Source organism: Budorcas taxicolor, chromosome 6, assembly GCF_023091745.1.
Source record: "Budorcas taxicolor isolate Tak-1 chromosome 6, Takin1.1, whole genome shotgun sequence".
Classification (NCBI taxonomy): Eukaryota; Metazoa; Chordata; class Mammalia; order Artiodactyla; family Bovidae; genus Budorcas; species Budorcas taxicolor.
This window is the reverse complement of record NC_068915.1, coordinates 105,886,883-105,906,508: the sequence shown is the minus strand read 5'-3', so window position 1 is coordinate 105,906,508 and position 19,626 is coordinate 105,886,883.

Below are 19,626 nucleotides of genomic sequence, written 5' to 3'. Positions count from 1 at the left end.
TTGCTATTTGTCAGTCAGTGTGTTCTCCTCTTAACATAAATTAACTCATTTAATTTCATTTAATCTGCCACCAAAATATTTATGTAAAGGGCCACCATTAGCCCTTTTTTTATATGTGAGGAAACCAAAAGTTAGATACTTGTCTAAGATCAAATAGTTATGTAGAGACTAGTCTAGAAGTTGATTCTAAGAAATCTAACCTATTTAAGTCTATGCATTACTAGATGGGTTATAGTTGAGTTTAAGTGCTAGAGAATCTGAGATGAATACGGCACGTTCTCTGAACTCACCTATAGGCACATGACCTCTAAAATACAGTTCAGTGTGAATGTAACTACACCTACACCGGTACAGTAATGTTGTTATGCAAATCAGGGCTTCCCTGGTGGCTCACTGGTAAAGAATCCACTGGCCAATGCAGGAGACACAGGAGACAGGTTCAATCCCTGGATCAGGAAAATTCCCTGGAGAATGAAAAGGCAACCCACTCCATATTCCTGCCTAGGAAATCCCACTGACAGAAGAGCCTGGTGGACTGCTGTCCACAGGGTCACAAGAGACAGACACGTCGTAGTAACTAAACAACAGTGCAAAATCAGTGAGTTTAGCAATAAAAATTTATCTGGGCTTTAGCTTTAAATAGAGTCAGAGTTCTAAGAAACCTATTAAGTTGCAGTGTTCCTTAAATTTTTAAGAAGATAATTCATGCCAGGATTGTTGAGAAAAATTGCAGAAAATACACCTGATGGCAGAGGCAACATGTAAATCATGGTGGACAGAAAGGAAGAAGAATACTATACTGGAAAACTAGCTCTTAGACTTGATGGAAGACTGCATGCTAAGGGCTCTATGGGAACTTAGCATCTGAATATTAAAGAAAATGATTATTCTGCCAGGTCTACAGTTTATGAATATAAGCACATTGTCTACCAAATGCTCACAGCTACTGAGAGATAAAATTCAACTCTTAGCTCTATCCCTCCACTGATGATGGTGTGCAAGACCAGAGCTTATTTAGGAAAACTTTGGAGAGTGACATATTTTCCACATTTCAACTTCCATACTTATTTTAATCAGTTCCCCAGTAGGACAGCTATACGTGGGTTTTGCTGTAAAGCATGCTCAGTGTAAAATTAAAATCACGATTTGAAAGAGAAAAGACAAAGTGGACAGATGTTGCAGACAGAGACTATTGGAGGTGAGTCATAGCCAAGCAGTTAGTGGGGGAATATTTCTTACAATTGGAACTGTCAAAGCGGGCTTGCAGTGCACACGAGGTGAAATGCAACCCTCCAGAGAGAAGTTTTCATCATCATAAAATCTAATCTCTCTAATTTCCAGAAACCTGTGTAGCCTGATGGTATAACACAAAGCAGAGGCAAGAAAGAAGCAGTTGGCTAAATGTTCTATTTCATTTGGTGACTCTCTTCTCTTTTGCCTAATCAGCTTCTGAAAATGAATGAGAATACTGAATCAAGATGAACTCTCAGTTACTTAAAGAAGGTGGAAAGAAAGAGATAGCAACAAGAAGAGAGGAAAATATATGGACTAGAACTGAGGGTATGGAAACCCTTGGGCTGACACTTTTCTGAGCTTTGGTGTTGTTTGTTTTAATAAGTTTTTGTCGCTAAGTCATGTTGGATTCTTTGCAACCCCATGGACTGCAGCATGTCAGGCTCCCTGTCTTTCACCACCTCCTGGAATTGGTTCAAAGTCATGTCCATTGAGTAGGTGATGCCATCCAACCATCTCATCTTCTGTTGACCCTCCTGCCATTAATCTTGCCCAGCATCAGGGTCTTTTCCAATGAGTTGGCTCTTTGCATCAGGTGGCCAAAGTACTGGAGCTTCAGCTTCAGCATCAGTCTTTCCAGTGAATCTTCAGGGTTGATTTCCTTTAGGATTGACTGATTTGATCTCCTTACTGTCCACGGGACTCTCAAGAGTCTTCTCCAGCACTACAATTAGAAAGCATCAGTTCTTTGGAGCTCTGCCTTCTTTATAGTGCAGCTCTCACATCCATACATGACTACTGGAAAAGCCATAGCTTTGACTAGACAGACCTTTGTTGGCAAAATGATTTCTCTGCTTCTTAATACACTATCTAAGCTTGTCATAGCTTTCCTTCTAAGAAGAGAACATTTTTTTTTTTTAATTTCATGGCTAAAATCACCATCTACACTGATTTTGAAGCCAAAGAAAAGAAAATCTGTCAGTCTTGAGTATAATGACAAAAAGAAAACGTAAAACATTTCTACCAAAATTGTTGTATAGGCTATGAAGCACTATGCAATTGTTGATCATACTGTATTCTTTATATTTTGTTTTTGATTATAGGACAAAATAACCCATAAAATAAGCAAAATGGGTAAAATTATATTCCAGTATCACCCAATGAAAGGTGATGATGAGTGAAGGAAAAGGGTGGAATTTGATTTGAAGAGCCTGGATTCTAGTTTGATTCTGTTTCCTCATAAAAATGCACTGAGATTATATATTTGGACCATATTAAGTATTTTCGATTCTCTATTCCTTGTCTATAAAATATGGATCAGTAAATGTACTTCATAGACTAGGAAGTCTATAGATTCATTATACACTAGGAAGCCATAGATTCATTATAGTGATATATATCCTTGGAAATTATGAGATATTTATCAATTAGGTACTATTATTTTTTCTTGCAATCTGTGCATTTATACCAAAGTTGAAGGGAACATGTAACACTCTCTATATCAGCAGAGAACTTGATATAAAAATAGTTTCTTATTTTCAGAAAATAAATGCTAAGAGTGTATCTTTTGCCTCAATTTGGAGTTGACATGATCTACTATGATAACTACAAAAACTGGTTTGGAAAAGTCTGAGATTTATTTAAAGGAAATGAGCAGAGGTTTTAATGGCCTGTCCTAATCAGAACCATCAAGGCCCACTTTCAGACACTGGTAGATGATTTTTTTAAATGTGTTATGTTTAAGAGCTTTGATAAGATTTACCACGCAACACAATGGGCTTTGGTAGCAGGCAGCCTATGATTCTGAAGACCTGAAAATTGAAGTCCCACTCTAAAAATGCTTTGTGCTTGTGTTGTTCTTTGAACTTCTCCCAATGCTGTCAGATCAATTGCCCTGAACTGAAAAAGCAAAGGGATGAATTACAACCTTCAGTTAGTGTCCAGTGTGGAATGACCTCATTGGACGAACCTTGATATACTGAGAACAGCATATTATTTGTCATGAACTTGATCTGGGTTCAAATTCCTGCTGGAACTCTCATTTTGTGCTTAAGCTTAGAAAACTTGGCTAATCCCTCTGAACTTCCATTTAAATCATTTTAGTAATTATTGCAGTCTCAGGACTGCTCTGAGGTTAAAATGACATGATGCATGAAATATACCCAGACCTGTGCCTGCACACAGTTGACATTTTAATGTAAAAGTTAGTTCTCTTCCTTTTCCTCATTCTGTCTTAGACCTGGTGGTTCTATGATAAATATACCAAAAGGAGTGTTACAGTTATATTCAGACTCTTAGATTTGAATAAGCTTTGTAATACAACCTTGAAAATCAACTAATCAAATTCTCTTGAAATATGATTAGTAAATAGGCTTAGAAAGATGAATGACTTGCTCAAGGTCACTCTTAATTTGCAGCTGAAACATGAGTACAGACTTAGTCTCCTGGTTTCTAGTTCACAAGCATTCCCCAAGCCTCAGTTCAGTTGCTCAATTGTGTTCAACTCTTTGCAACCCTACAAGCTGCAGCATGCCAGGCTTCCCTGTCCATCACCAACTCCCAGAGCTTGCTCAGACTCATGTCCATCAAGTCAGTGATGCCATGTAACCATCTCATCCTCTGTCATCCCCTTCTCCTCCCGCCTTCAGTCTTGTCCAGCATCAGGGACTTTTCCAATGAGTCAGTTCTTCACATCAGGTGGCCAAAGAATTGAAGTTTCAGCTTCAGCATCAGTCCTTCCAGTGAATATTCAGGACTGATTCCCTTTAGGATGGACTGGTTGGATCTCCGTGCAGTCCAAAGGACTCTCAAGAGTCTTCTCCAACACCACAGTTCAAAAGCATCAATTCTTCGAAGCTCAGTTTTCTTTATGGTCCAACTCTCACATACATACACGGCTACTAGAAAGACCATAGCTTTGACTAGATGGACCTTTGTCCCCAAGCCTAGAAATGAGCTATTTCTTGGTTGTTTCCATGGTCATGTGAATCTGTGCCTTCAAGGGTCTTAGATTCTAATAAGACAAATTTGAAAACAATCTATACCTCTTTCCTCTTCTTGTGTGGCTTCAGCCTTACATCAATTTAGTAATTGAATAGGCTGATGGCATAACCATGCAAAACATTCTGTTAAGCACTGTACAAAGAGGAAATGAAAACTCAGCCCAGGAAAGAAGAGACACACAATCAGCTGCACAGTAGATCAAAAGCACAGATTTCAACAGCAGAAAAAACTGTGTTCAAACCTCTCTTCTGCTACTTAGCATGTGCTGTATTGAGCAGACTCCTTAGCCTCTCTAGCCTTTTTTTGCTTCTCTATATCATGTGAAAAATTATACTCATATGTCATGAATGTTGACTGCTATAATGTTAAAAAAGGACCCAACTGTTACCTAAGTTCTTAATCAATCACTTTATCAGTGGTGACTATTGCTAATAACTATTATTTATTATTAAGAGTGGTAAAAGCAAAGTGCTGTGTGGTTAGCCTTCTCAATTAGAAGTCGACATGCTTTTCCTGTAGATGACTGGAGAACAAATATTTTCCGCTCTGTGGGCTCTCGGGTCTGTCTCGTGACTGCTCTACTCTGCTGTTGTAGCCTAAAAGCAGCCCTAGGCCATGTGTACATGAAGGGGTGAGGCTGTGCTGTAATAAATCTATCAGCACAGGAGGCCAACCTGCAGGCCATAGTTTGCCAACCCTTGTTCTGAATGGAAAGTAATAGCAAGTTTAACCACAAGGAATCAACAATGACTTAATGAAACTACAGGATTTAGCAGACAGATGGAAAGTGCAGTGGAAGAAAAAGCCTAAACAGAGGCAAGAATTGGGAGTGGTTTAGAGCAAGTCAGGTGTTTACTCGAGCCTAAGCTCTGACTTAATGCACAGGAATCTGAGCAAATGCTGGAAGATAGTGAAGGAGAGAGGAGCCTGGCATGCTGCAGTCCATGGGGTCACAAAGAGTCTGACATGACGTAGCAATGGAACAATAACAACAAGCTCCCATTCTGGCATCCTTCAAACACGTCTTCCAAGCTTGAGCATCTGGGACATGTTCAGTGAAAGGAAGCATGGAATACTGCTACAAAAGACACTTCCAAACTCTTACATTTCAATGCCTTGGCATCCTTGTTGAACGACAACTTTTGAGCAGGGACCCCATGAATGATACTGTGCTTTACTGCCATGGAAGTGCAATGGCAACTTTCCGAAGGCAGAAAAAACCAGTAATAAGGTAACTGATTTAATTGGAGGCAAGGAAAGTAATTTGAATGGAGCATAATACATAAACGTCCAGCTTATAGGACATAGATATGGAATATTGAATGCAGGATTTAGGTAACTTAGTCATTTATGGAGCTGAAAAAGACTCAAAAGTGAACTATGGGACTTTGGGCCAAATCACTGAATCTGTTGTGAGAAATGGATCATCTCTGAGTCCCTTTAGATCCAGAAGTCAATAATTTCAGATTGAATTTGGTATTGGGAGCACATCGTTATTTTGGTTCTGTGTTACTTAACAGCCAGACTAAGCCCAATATAATAATTGTTAAGAAAGGACAGTGAGATCACCTATACTATTTGAAAACTCTCTCTTTATCTCTCTGGTTTGCTTTGACTCTTTTCTCTTTTTCTCGATTGTTCTGCTCCTTTGCTTAGTGCTCTGAGGAACACATGCCTTTGACTCTGAAAGGTGATGTTTATGACTTGGCTCCATTGCCTTCTGTTTGAGGCTCTGATTGAACATTCTCAGCAATAGTGCTTGAGTAGATTTTCAAAAACAGTAAGGTTTTCTTGTCTGTCCACTGCATCAAGGGCTTTCCAGGTGGCGCTAGTGAAAAAGAACCTGCCTGCCAGTGTAGGAGACTTGAGAGACCCAGGTACATCAGCAACTTAGGCCCTTAGTGTAAAGCCTGCCCTCTTCAGTATGGCACACAAGCCTTTCATTGTCTGATTTTCCGATGCCCTTCAAGCTTTATATTCCATCCCACATCTCTAGTCCAGGTATCTGAACCATAATTTCCAAAAAGCTCCAAATTGTTTTATTCTGCCCCCCCGCCTAAAATAATCCCCTTCACCACCTGAGTTTTGAACAAGTAGGGAATAAAGCAAAAAAGAAATATGGGATCCAAGTATGATACTTATTACTGATGGAGACCAAGATGGAATGCACATTGTTACGTGGATTAAGTGGATTTGATAATGATAATAGCAAACTCTGGATCTAAGGAATCCTACCCACTGAAATCCAGCAGTGCTGGGCCCAGACAGCCCTCCCTGCCTATAAACTCTTACAACACGGACAGCTTGGCTGAACTGAGCATCCCCCATTATTCTTTCTACATATCTCATCCAGGTAAATCATTTCACTCATAAGCTAAAGGAGCAGAGAAAGGCCGAGATTTATACTAATTGAGCTTCTTTAAGGGAATGGGAATGTTAGAAGTGAAGAGGAAGAGTTCCTCACTAACCACTGCTGAGCTTGCTTCTTATCCTCTTAGCAAACACCCTTCAAGTCTTCACCCAGGCATTATCAACAAATGGGAAGCTGTTATACAAAACAGAGAGCCTAGCCTGGTGCTTTGTGACAACCTAGAGGGGCGGGATGGGGAAGGTGGGAGGGAGGCTCAAGAGGGAGGAGACATAGTTTTATACATACACACACACACACACACACACACACATATTACACACAGAGGGCTTCCCACATGGCACTAGTGGTAAAGAACCTGCCTGCCAATGCAGGAACGCAGGAGACATAAGAGACGTGGGTTTCACCCCTGGGTTGGGAAGATCCCCTGGAAGAGGGCATGGCAACCCACTCCAGTATTCTTGCCTGAAGAATCCCCATGGACAAAGGAGCCTGGCAGGCTACAGTGCATAGCATCTCAAAGAGTCAGACTTGCCTGAAGTTACTTATCATGCACACACACACAAACAACACACATGCTTAGGGCTGATTCCTGTGAATGTATGGTAGAAGTCAACATAACATTATAAAGCAACTATCCCCCAATTAAAAATTAAAATCGAGTCCTCCAATAGGCCCCACCGAAAGTGTGTGGAAGACTTCAACAAGAACTGCCTTCCTCAAAGCCTCAGGTCCTTGAGGGCTGCATCTGAAAACATCACTTTGTCTCTGCTCAGCACCCCTTTCCCACTCTTATTGCAACACGACTTTGATTTTTTCTTTAGGGCTCTTGTTTCCCAATATTCATAAACTTTGATAAGGCCACCAATCAAGATGCCATTCCAGGGATGGAGAGTGTTGTCTTGAGTGGAATAAGAAAAAAAAAAGGGGGGGGAGGGCATTGAATGGAGTTGATTCATCCCAGTGTGATGCGTAAATCATGTGTTCATGCATTCTCTGTTACCTAGTTTTTTAGGGGCTGTAGTTTCTGTGTAAACTGTTTCCAAAAATAGCCGCAAACATGCCCCTCTGTAATGTGACTGTGCATTAGGTGACATCTAATTGCTCCACCCCTGCCTTGAATCCACGCTGGCCTCGTCCTTACTTTGGTCAATAGATGTGTTGGGGGTGGTATCAGACCAGATCTGAGCCTAGGCATCTTTTCATTTTCTTGGACCCCCTCCACCTTCATTTGAACAAGCCCCAGTCGTCCCCTGGGGATGAGAGACCATGTGGGGCAGAGCCTGTCCATTTCTCCCTATTAAATGCCAGGAATAAGTGAAGAGCTAGCCAAGATCTGTGAGCTTGGCTCACAGCTGTTAGCCAACCTACAGCTGACCTCAGATGCACCGACGTAGATGGTACCTCTGTTCGCTCTTCAAAGTTGAGCCTGACTCAGACGAGCTGACCTCTCCAGCCAACCTTCCGATGGGGGATAACAAACACCTACTGTTTTAAGGTATTGAGATTTGAATTGGTTACTTACACAACAATGAGTTTCTTCCTGATTTCATTGATATACAGCACTGTATACCCCTTTAAGGTTTAAAACATAATGATTTAATATCAGTGCTTAGAAATAACTGAGATTGGGTGTTAGTCAGAGACTGGAAAAAGTAAATTGTTGGTAAAAGATGAAAAATCTTGGGGTTCAGCTTTTCCTTTCTTTTTCCGTTCAGACAGCTTCCCTCAATCCATCCGACAGAAAGTTTCTTTCTTTTTGTACTTAAAATAGTCTGAATTGCTGTACATTGAGAGTCACTAGGACAACAAAGAGATCAAATCATTCCATCTTAAAGGAAATCAACCCCGAATAGTCACTGGACGGACTGATGCTGAAGCTGAAGGTGCAATACTTTGGTCACCTGATGCAAAGAGCTGATTCATTAGAAAAGACCCCAATACTGGGAAAGATTGAGAGCAGAAGGAGAAGGGGATCACAGAGGATGAGATGGTTGGATGGCATCCAACCAACTCGATGGACATGAGTTTGAGCAATTTCCAGGAGACGGTGAAGGACAGGGAAGCCTGGTGTGCTGCAGTCCATGGAGTCATAAAGAGTCAGACTCAACTGAACGACATCAACAATGTTGCTTGAGACCGAAGAAACCTAACTGAAACAAACTAGGAAGGAAGGAAGGAAAAAATGGAGAGGAGGAAAAGAGGAAAGAAGGATGTCCAGCTCTCAAATAAATTCTCTTCTAGAAAAAAATTCAGACCTCTACATTTAAAGGAAAATGCATTTTTCAAACACCAGAGCATACATGAATCAGCTAAAATGCCAGTGATCATCAGACTTTAAAAAATAATATGTTCTGATGTTTTAATTTTTCAGTGTGTGTGTGTGTGTGAGTATATATATAATCTCTCTCACACACACACACACACATGCACACACACAGACAAATAGAGTTACAAATGGCTAACTAGTTTGGTCAGAGGGCAGCAGAAAAATCAGGAGCAAACATGTACTGGAAGTTTTTGATTTATGTAGGAGTTTTCCTGTAAACAACTCACAGTTGCTGATTAAATCACTGCAAACAGATTGGATTCTGTTGGTGAGCAAGGAAACAAAGGGAAATCTATTTCTGCTACTGGAAGCATTTATGCTATATGAACCTTAAACCAAGGTATTCTTCAGATAAACATATCCCAAATGTATTGATCAAGAACAAACTTTGAATCTCTGCAAAATTACAGAATATGTCTGGTTTTCCCCCTTATACCCAAAGTAACATGTTAAATAACTTCTTTGTGTCCACCAAATAGTTTTTAAGTAGTTTATACAAAAATATGCAGATGATAGACAATTAATAATTCACTCTTCACTACTCATACTTCAAATATGCTCTGATAATATTGGTATACTTTGAAACTGCTATGCTTCAAGTGACTTCCTACTGCCTGAAAAAAATGTGTAAAAATAATTATAATGATTACATTATTGTTTATTTTGGCTAAGAATACTCATGGATCTTCCCTAGAAGGTTCTAGATATTGCTATAGCAGGCTCCATTCACAGGTTGCTTGTGCCCATCCTCAAGCTTGCCACTCACTGTCTGTGTTAACACAAGGCAGATTATTCACCCATACCTGGGTTTATTCTGTAAATGGAGCTAGGAATTGTGCTGTCTCTTATGCTGTGGAGATTAACCAAGTAAATACATTCAAGTGTATCTGAGCACCTGGCATGTAATAAATGCAAGGCTTAATAAATAAACATGGCTGAATAAATGTTAATTATGTCAGCAACTATAATCATTGCCATCACCATCATCACAGCTCTGGATCATCTACTATTTCCCAAATTTGACTTCTCAGATCATTCCTGTAACTTATACTATTATCCTTGCTTTATGGAATTGAAAGCAGGACTCAAGCTGATGACTGATTTGTCATAGTCACTCTCCTAGTAGAGACAAAGTTCAGGATCAAGCTGGGCCTTGTGGTTCCTAAGGCCATCCATCCATTTCCTCTTCACCTTCTTCCCCTCAAGTCCTCTACATTCTGTTTAAATCAACCTCTGTGCTCAGCACTAGTGGAATATAAGCATGAATTCCTTCCAAGAAGTTGACCTTGGCATGATTCCCAACCCTGCTGCTATTGTAGGGAAAGTAGGAATCCAACACAGTGTTTATTTGGGAATCATCATCAGATGGCCTGGAATAATGCCCAGCTCCAGTGCTCATAGCTACTATGTTAACTTGAATTATTGTGCCAACATTTCCTAGTCAGTAAAACAATGCCTACCCAATAGGCTTTTCTGGGGATTAAATGAATAACCTGAGATTAACACAGTAGTTGGCATGTCATAAGCCCTTAATAAATGCTAGCATAAAAGGCCTATAAGTGGGGCCTCTCTTGACTGCCCAAAGACTATCATAATGGGCACCAATCACCTGGATCCTAAGTAAGGGCTGCACCATATTTGAGACAAAACTGTCCATCACCTGCCTCCAAGGAATAAAGGGTTTGAGTGAGAAAAGAGGTGAAAGAGGTTCCCCCTTTTAAGAGCGTGTCTGTGGGGGCCATGCGCCATCTCCTAAAAACAGCAAGGAAGAGGGGAGTGTTTGGCCATTACTTCAAACCAAGTGAAGGGGCTTTAAAGGAGCACTGATGTTCCTACATGATGTGGAATTTGGGGAACACGTGGCCTTTGCCTGGGGAAGGCCATAGTTGGGAGAGTTGTGGCCAGAAGTATGCCTCCCGGCCTGGGAAGGAGATGGAGTCCCATCCATGAGGCAAGAAGCCTTTTCTAGGGCACCAGATATGACCGCAAGGTTGGAAGCTAGCCTGGCGTCTTTGGGGGATGGATTATTGGGAGACAAGGGCACCAGAGGAAAAGCTGGACGTGGCCAACTAGAGGTATGGGATCATCTGTACTGAGCCTCTAGCAGGAAGACCTCTGAAATGAGTCCTTAAATGTGTTGCCTTGAGGGACTAACAGAGAGTGACTATTTCATGTGTTGCGGGAACCACACTCAGCCATGTGTCTGCCCATCACATTGGCCACTGTCTTACATCAAGCTCTTTTTCCCTATCGCCCTCTCCTCTTGCATCTGATCATGGAGGCATCAGAAACCTACACTAGAGAGAGCAGGAGGGAGAAAAGTACAGAGTGAGGAGGCAAAAGTAATGCTCACTTGCCCACATAACAACCAAGGCATCCAAACTTAAAGATGGCCTGATTCAGGCAGGGGAAGGGTTGTATATTTGAATAAGCCTCTAATTTTGATGTTTGCACTGATCTGGACATTTATGTGGAGAAGGCAATGGCACCCCACTCCAGTACTCTTGATTCTAAAGGGCCTATACTGTGACGTCACCCCAGAAAGTACGGGAATAGCTGAGACTTGATCCAGGGCAAGAAATCATAGAACCATGTAAGGATCCTTCTCACATGGGAGGGAGTTAATAAATTTCAGACTGTTAATACCTTTTAGCACCTTCCTTATTGCAGATATAGTGGCTTCTCTCAGTGATATATTTGCAAGAATAAACTGGCTATGTTTGGCTTATCTCCTCCAGTTGGGAGCAAGCTCTGAAGAGAACAAAACCTCTGTGGTCTGGGAAGTGAGTCTTACCTGGGCAGCACCTTGCTCACCCCTCCTACGGATACCCATGCTGGGACAGCATACCAGTGACAACTGGGGAATCTGTTTAAATCGGGAATTCACTTATCTGGTGTGTTTGGCTCTCACTTTCAGCTAAGTCCTACAACCAGCCTTTCTGTGACATGGAAACCCTTTGGGTATGGGTCTCCATGTGTTTACTCTCATCTAATTTCTCAAACTGTTCAAAGCTCACACAGGGACGAGAAGTGAGAGGCATTGGGTCTCCTGGATATACCAATAGTCCAGAGAGTGAGACTGATGAGGAGAGGTGATGAAAACTAAAGATATTCTCTGATTGTAACCAATCCAGTCCAGCCTTATTGTGTAGTATTGTGGCTATTACTACTTGTGTTAGTACTTGTAAGAGCCTAAATACGCCCCCTTCCTTTCCTGCATGTTTCGGTTTGCTAAGGAAATTTTTCATCTCTGCCCTGATTCCTTTTCTGCATTCAATTCAATCACTTCCTGGTCTACAAAGCCTCTTCTAACTCACTCCACAGTATGTCCTCCACCCAAATTATGTGATATTTCCCCATTCATTCTTACCCAGAAACTTTGTCAAAGTGGCTTTTACAATACCAGTCATACTTGCCTTTGAAATGTTTAATCCTATTGAGCATAACCAGCCTGGTCCTTCTTCATCTGTGTTTCCTCAAAGAACTGCTCTCACATAAAATGGGGGTTCAGTGTTTGCTGAAACCGACTGAAATGACACTGACTCTGTATCATGCACAGTTCTTGGGTTCAGAAAGTTTCTGCTTAAACATCAGACTATTCTCTGCTTCTTTCTAGTTTTTCTCACGCAAGCACTATGGCTCTCTGAATCTGTCTATATCACAGTTACAGAGAAAATGTAATGCTTTATATTAAATATCTAGGGCTATACCTGGTCTTAGCACTCCTATAAAAATGATTTCAGCTTCCATTTTGATTGGAAACATGATAACAGAAGAGACATTATTTTCCCAGTTCTTTGGCAAGAATCAATTCAGTTCAGTTCAGTGGCTCAGTCGTGTCCGACTCTTTGTGACCCCATGAATCGCAGCACACCAGGCCTCCCTGTCCATCACCAACTCCTGGAGTTCATTCAGACTCACGTCCATCGAGTCCATGATGCCATCCAGCCATCTCATCCTCGGTCGTCCCCTTCTCCTCCTGCCCCCAATCCCTCCCAGCATCAGAGTCTTTTCCAGTGAGTCAACTCTTCACATGAGGTGGCCAAAGTACTGGAGTTTCAGCTTCAGCATCATTCCCTCCAAAGAAATCCCAGAGCTGATCTCCTTCAGAATGGACTGGTTGGATCTCCTCGCAGTCCAAGGGACTCTCAAGAGTCTTCTCCAACACCACAGTTCAAAAACATCAATTCTTTGGCGCTCAGCTTTCTTCATAGTCCAACTCTCACATCCATACATGACCACAGGAAAAACCATAGCCTTGACTAGACGGACCTTCGTTGGAAATGTCTCTGCTTTTCAATATGCTATCTAGGTTGGCAAGAATATTATCCCCCAAAGCATTCACATCTATTGTTCTTTGGGTCTTGGAATGTCAAAGAAATCTTTTAAAGAAGATGAGGTGGGACTTTCCTGGTGGTCCAGTGGCTAAGTCTCTGCATTCCCCATGCAAGGGGCCTGAGTTGGATCCCTGGTCAGGGAACTAGATCCCACATGCCACAACTAATTATCCTGTGTGCCACAGAGAAAATGTAAGATCTCGCATGCTGCAACTAAGGCCCAGAGCAATCAAATAAATAAACATTGAGAGACAATAAAGAAGATGAGGGTATGTACAAGCTCTTACTTCACAAAGTAGGAACCTATCACCAAAGAGGGAGAGTATGCCAGAAGCATTGCAATAAAGGGCCGTACTTAGCTGATCCAGACTGTGAGGTCAAACAGACCCTATGGAGCTCCAGCCCAGCTTGGCTGTCTTTCCTCTAAAATTAGAGCAATGATAACCATAATATCAACCTACGACTTCACAGGACTTTGTAAGCATGTGTGGATACAATATATATACCATGCTTATAGACCACAAATGTGTCTATTAACATCAGTAACACAAGAAGGAAGCCGCAGCTCATCCCCACGAGTCTGGCTTCTGATGCTCCCGTGTCCTCAACCGCATCTTTTATATGTTCATAATTTTTATTATGTTTTTACTTTCTATTAGTTAGAGATAAATGGCCGTTTCAATATGGAAATTAAATAAAGTGTCTTATTAGAGATAACTAGGATCCCTTTCAGTCTCCTGATTAAATAAAAAGTCACTCTCAACAGTCACTCAATATGATCTGGGGCAAGTCAGTTTGACCCTCTGTGTCGCTGTCTTCCTTATGCATGAGCTGATATTAATAGCTGATGAAATGGTGAAGTAATGCCTTGGCTGATAAACGTCTCCATAATAAAATATAAAGCTGACAACTAGTGTTAGGTGTGTTGGGTTGGCTAGAAAGCTTGCTTGGGTTTTTCTCTCAGATCTTACTGAAAAACCCAAATGAATCTTTTGACCAGCTTAGCTGAGGACAGCAGAATCCTGAGGCTTTTAAGTCCTGGCTCCCCAGTCATATAACTGAACATATTTGTGGTCTCCAAATCTGTTTTCTTACCTGCCAATGGGTGGAGAAGAATAATAGTTACCTCACAAAATAGTGACAAGATTTAAAGGAAATAATATACACAAAGTTTTAGTCGCTCAATTGTGTTTAACTCTTTGCAACCCCATAGACTGTAGTTCACCAGGCTCCTCTGTCCAAAGAATTATTCGGGCAAGAATACTGGAGTGGGTAGCCATGTCCTTCTCCAGGGAATCTTCTGGAACCGGGGATCAAACCCAGGTCTCCAGTATTGCAAGCAAATTCTTTACTGCCTGATTCACCAGGGAAGCCCCAAGGAACATGAAAGAATGTGCTAAATTCTGAGATCCTATAACACGTTAACATGCATTACATTTGTAACGCCCTGCCCTTCCTTCTTCAGAAAGAACCAGATAGAGAATAGAGGGAGCAAAAAAGGAAAGGTGGGCATGAAGAAAGGACTCTGATTGTACTCCCAATGCCACCGCCAGGTGAGTCAGCTATTTCACCTTGCCAGGGAACTAAACGTTCACTTAACAAACAAAAAGAAAACTGTGCTACTGCAGGAAGAATACGCTATTCCTACAGCCCTTTCAGACTCTGAACCTGAGTGATTTCCATGCACCTGCTATCCACTTACAAATAAAATAGAATCTAATCCTTTTACAACAAATAATTCCACCATCATTAATGAAGTAGAGCAGTGTAGTGTAATGAAAAGAAGAAACCAAAGCCAGAGAGCCTTGGTTTGAATCTGGATTCTCCAGCACATCAATTGACTTTAGAGGAATTTATTAAATGTTCATGCCCTCGGTTGTCTTATTTGTAAAATGGGATAATACAACCCCTCATGGGACTTCCGTGAGGGGAGAAAAATCCATGAGACACTGCATTCTAGCTCATTTGTTCTGTCCTTTTAAAAAATATCCAGCGGGCATATGGCAAATGAAATACTGAACCCCCTTAGTTCTGCCTGATTGGAGACATTGGGAGTCAGGGAGCTAATAAAGGTCTCCTGGCGTCAAGGTTAAAGTCAAGCCCTTTGTGTTGACTATGGGTGACAGACACAGAGCTAATGGCTAAGTTAGAAAAGACTGTTGTTTTTGGTGGTGTAGAATTCCAGACACATTCTGCACTCTGTATTGCCAGGAACCATGCAAGCAGAATGCTGCGGAAACAACAGGATTAATCCTCACCAGAGGACATTTGCCTTTAGTCCCCACAGGAAGCCTGCTTTTTGTGGACTGTTCTGGGAGGAGGGGAAACTTGATATTTTTTTCTGGGTTGGAGCGGAGACTCAAGCCTTTCCGTTCTTTGAAGACTGAGAGAAGGAAGGTGGAGAAGTGCAGCCATCTGAATAGCTCTTCCCACCATCCCAGAAGCCTCAGGCTCAAAGCATTAGGGGTACATCTTCCATGTGCTCCCTTCCATAGTGGGAAAGCCTCACAGGCTGGAATATCCAACCTGTCTGTCTCCCACTGATCTCTGAGTTGATGACCCACTGATCTCCATCATGGAATGGGGATCTAGGGCATATGTAACACAGTTCATTAGAAAGCATCACTAAATCAGTAAGCCTTTGCTTTACGCTTCATTTAGCCCATCTAATGTTTACTTTCCCTGGAGAAAGGAATGGCAACCCACTCCAGTATTCTTGCCCGGAGAATCCCATGGACAGTGGAGCCTGGTCCACTGTCCATGTGGTTGCAAAGAGTTGGACACAACTGAGCAACTAATACACACAGTGTTTACTTTAAATTTGTAATGAGAACAATATAATAGCACAGCAGGTTTTGTGGTTGTATTCTGTATAATTTATAAATAAAGTTAAATATTGCAGTTGTGTTTGAATTACTATTGTATGCAGAAACAAGTAATATATAAACAACTAGAAAAGTACAATCCCCTCAAAATTCATATCCTTAGACTATAGTCTCTTTAAAAGCCAAGACCAGGACATTCATGTTTGAATTGCAAGTGCCTCGTACAATGTCGACAAAACTGGGCACATACTACAGGCAAGGTTCTGTTCTAGGCCCTCAGGATTCAGAGACCTTTGTGAGAAGGTAATCATGTAAACAACCAACCAGAAGACAATGTGGTGAGTGCTTCCTGTAAACTGCAATTATAATGATGAGAATGCAAAAAGGATGTAACTTGTTTTATTAAGATCAGAGCAAGATTGGGCTCATTCACATAAGACCAGGAAGTTGAACTAAGCCATAAAGGGTTTTTAGGAATTTTTCAACATTTTGAGGAAAGAGGGGAGAATGGACTCAGAATATTTGTAATTCCCTGTAACTTCCAGAATTAGCACAGGGCCAAGCACGGAGAAGGGATGGCACCCCACTCCAGTACTCTTGCCGGGAAAATCCCGTGGACAGAGGAGCCTGGAAGGCTGCAGTCCATAGGATCGTGAAGAGTTGGACACAGCTGAGCGACTTCACTTTCACTTTTCACTTTCATGCATTGGAGAAGGAAATGGCAACCCACTCCAGTGTTCTTGCCTGGAGAATCCCAGGGACACAGGAGCCTGGTGGGCAGCCGTCTATGGGGTCGCACAGAGTTGGACACGACGGAAGTGACTTAGCAGCAGCAGCAGCAAGCACAAAAGAGGTGGCTCAGTGGTATTCACAAAGAATCCTGCCATGAAGGAGATGCAGGTTCGCTCCCTGGGTCAGGAAGATCCCCCTGGAGAAGGGAATATCCACTCCAGTATTCTCGCCTGGAGAACGCTATGGACAGAGGAGCCTGGTGGGCTACAGTTCATGAGGTTGCCAAAGAGTTGGACATGACTTAGTGACTAAACAACAACAGGCAAAAAAGAGTTGTCATTTCTAAATATGTATCAGTTAGAATCACTACATTTATTACTATTAATAATAAAGGCCACATCTTAATTGACTAAAAAGCAAAAACTAATTTTAACTAGAACCTTGAATTCTGCCCTCTGCTGTGATATCATCCTCAGGCTGGCTTCCTATCAGAACTGGCTAGGGCAATTCTAGCCTCATCTCTACCACTTACAACCCTCAGAGGCAGAGAAGGCCTCTGTGTCCCAGAAGCTCATGCAAGATTTCCACATCACATACACACAAGCTCAGACATGTCTGACTCTTTGTGACCCCATGGACTGTAGCCCACCAAGCTCCTCTGTCCATGGGATTCTCCACACAAGAATATTGGAGTGGGTTGCCATTTCCTACTCCAGGGGATCTTCCCCACCCAAGGATCGAACCCTTATTTCTTGTATCATCTGCATTGGCAGGCAGACTGTTTACCACTGGCCCCATCTGGGAAGTCACTCAAAAGAGATCCACCTCTAACCCTAATTGCACTAGTTTAGATTACGTCTCCATTACTGAATCAAATATCAGCCAAATACAATTCTTGGAGACAGGTGGGGGGGTCAGCTTCTCTAAACCCACCTGGGTCCCCAAATAGAAATCAAGGCATTTCCAATAGAGATAATGAAGAAATTGACACTGATGGGGCAACCAACAGGGGACTTACTACAGGTAGTGCAACCCCAATAGTGTTTGAAAAGTACTGTCATCAATTTTGCACATTCTGAAGGCAAATGAGTCTAAGCAGTTTTTTTTTTTAAACTTTAATCTCCTGAAATTTCTCACAGTCATTTTTTTTTCCCCCTATATTTCATTCTGCTTTGCCTCAACCTCCAAGTGGTGCTAGTGGTAAAGAACTTGCCTGCCAAAGCAGGAGATATAAGAGACACGAGTTCAATCTCTGGATCAGAACGATCCCATTGGAGGAGGGCATGGCAACCCACTCCAGTGTTCTTGCCTAGAGAATCCCATTGACAGAGGAGCCTGGTGGGTGACAGTGCATAGTGTCACAGAGTCAGACAGAACTGAAGCAGCTTAGTACTCAGGCACACACTGAAATAAAACATCTTCAGTGAAAACAGACCAGCTCTCATTTACCAACATGGTGAGTGAGAACTGAGCTTCCTTTGTTTTTTGCTTCTCTCTTCTTTTCTTTTTTCTTTATTTCTTTTTTTTTTTTTTCTTAGAAACTTAAAACCTAAGTGACTAAATCACACTCAAAGCCTCTGTTTTATTCTCTGCCTTCTGTGTCTGCTCACGATATCATTATCTTTCCCTTTGAGAAATAGATATTTGCTTTATCTTGTATAAAACTAGCCTGAGTTCCTGAACAAAGTGCAAGTATATAATAACCATTTTGTTAGACAGAGACTGACTGAAAACAAACTGGTTCTTTGTGAAGAAATGCAAGTAGCCCCCAAAGGTATCCAACTGGAGCAATATCATCCATAACAGGATCTACACCCATTTGTATGGTCTACTCTTGTCCTGAATCCAGCCAGTTCTCACCCTGGGGCTCATCAAAAATGAATCTCACAGTTTCCATTTTGGAGCCTCATTTTGTATGTCATCCCACTAGCTTTCTCCTTTATTCTACTCTATTCTTAGCACAAGATTGCTCCATATTCAATAAATATTAAATGTGGCAATAATGATGATGACCATGTAAATAAATAAAAAGAAATAATCCTTTTCAAGCCTTTCAAGATTGTCTACACTTATGATTTAAGATGAAAAGAAAAATCATTTCTTGGGGTCTTGGGGTCAAGTGGAATGTCTCAGCCTCTTTATATGTTATTAAACCTACTCGATTCTCCAAAGCCAAAGGATAAGTTCTAGTGGAGTAAGATCATTCATTCCTGAAGGGACACACAACCCATTCAAATATCATGTTAATAGTATTCTTGGAGATGAAAACAGCATATTTGGCCTCTGCAGTTTCATATATAATTGAGTCTTTTCTCTTGTACAAACCTCTACTAAAGTAGCATTAAACTCAGGGACATCGTTGGTTTAAGTGTCTTGCACTGGGCTGTGACCGTTTTCACAATAACCGCAATATATGCATTTGTACACCGCTCACCCCAGTCACAGAGGCCGATATATAGTAGGTGTTCTTTAGAGGTTTGCTTATAATTACTTTTAAATGAGTGAGGTCTTTTTGCAAATGTTTAATACAAACATACAAACACCCAGCTAAGAGTTATTTGAGGATTTTCAGAATCTGTCTGCAAATGCAACCCCAACCAACCAGTACTTGGAGTCCCAACATAAGGTGTGCATTTATTTTTATAAATTAAACAACAAACTTCAGTTAAAATGAAATAGACCAGGTTGCTGTTCACCTTGACAGCATTCTTGTCAAAGCAAGTACTGAACTCTTGCTTGACAAACTGTAAATACTAGCCCCAAACCACCCCAGTTCCCCTGGAGGAAGAAATGGAAACT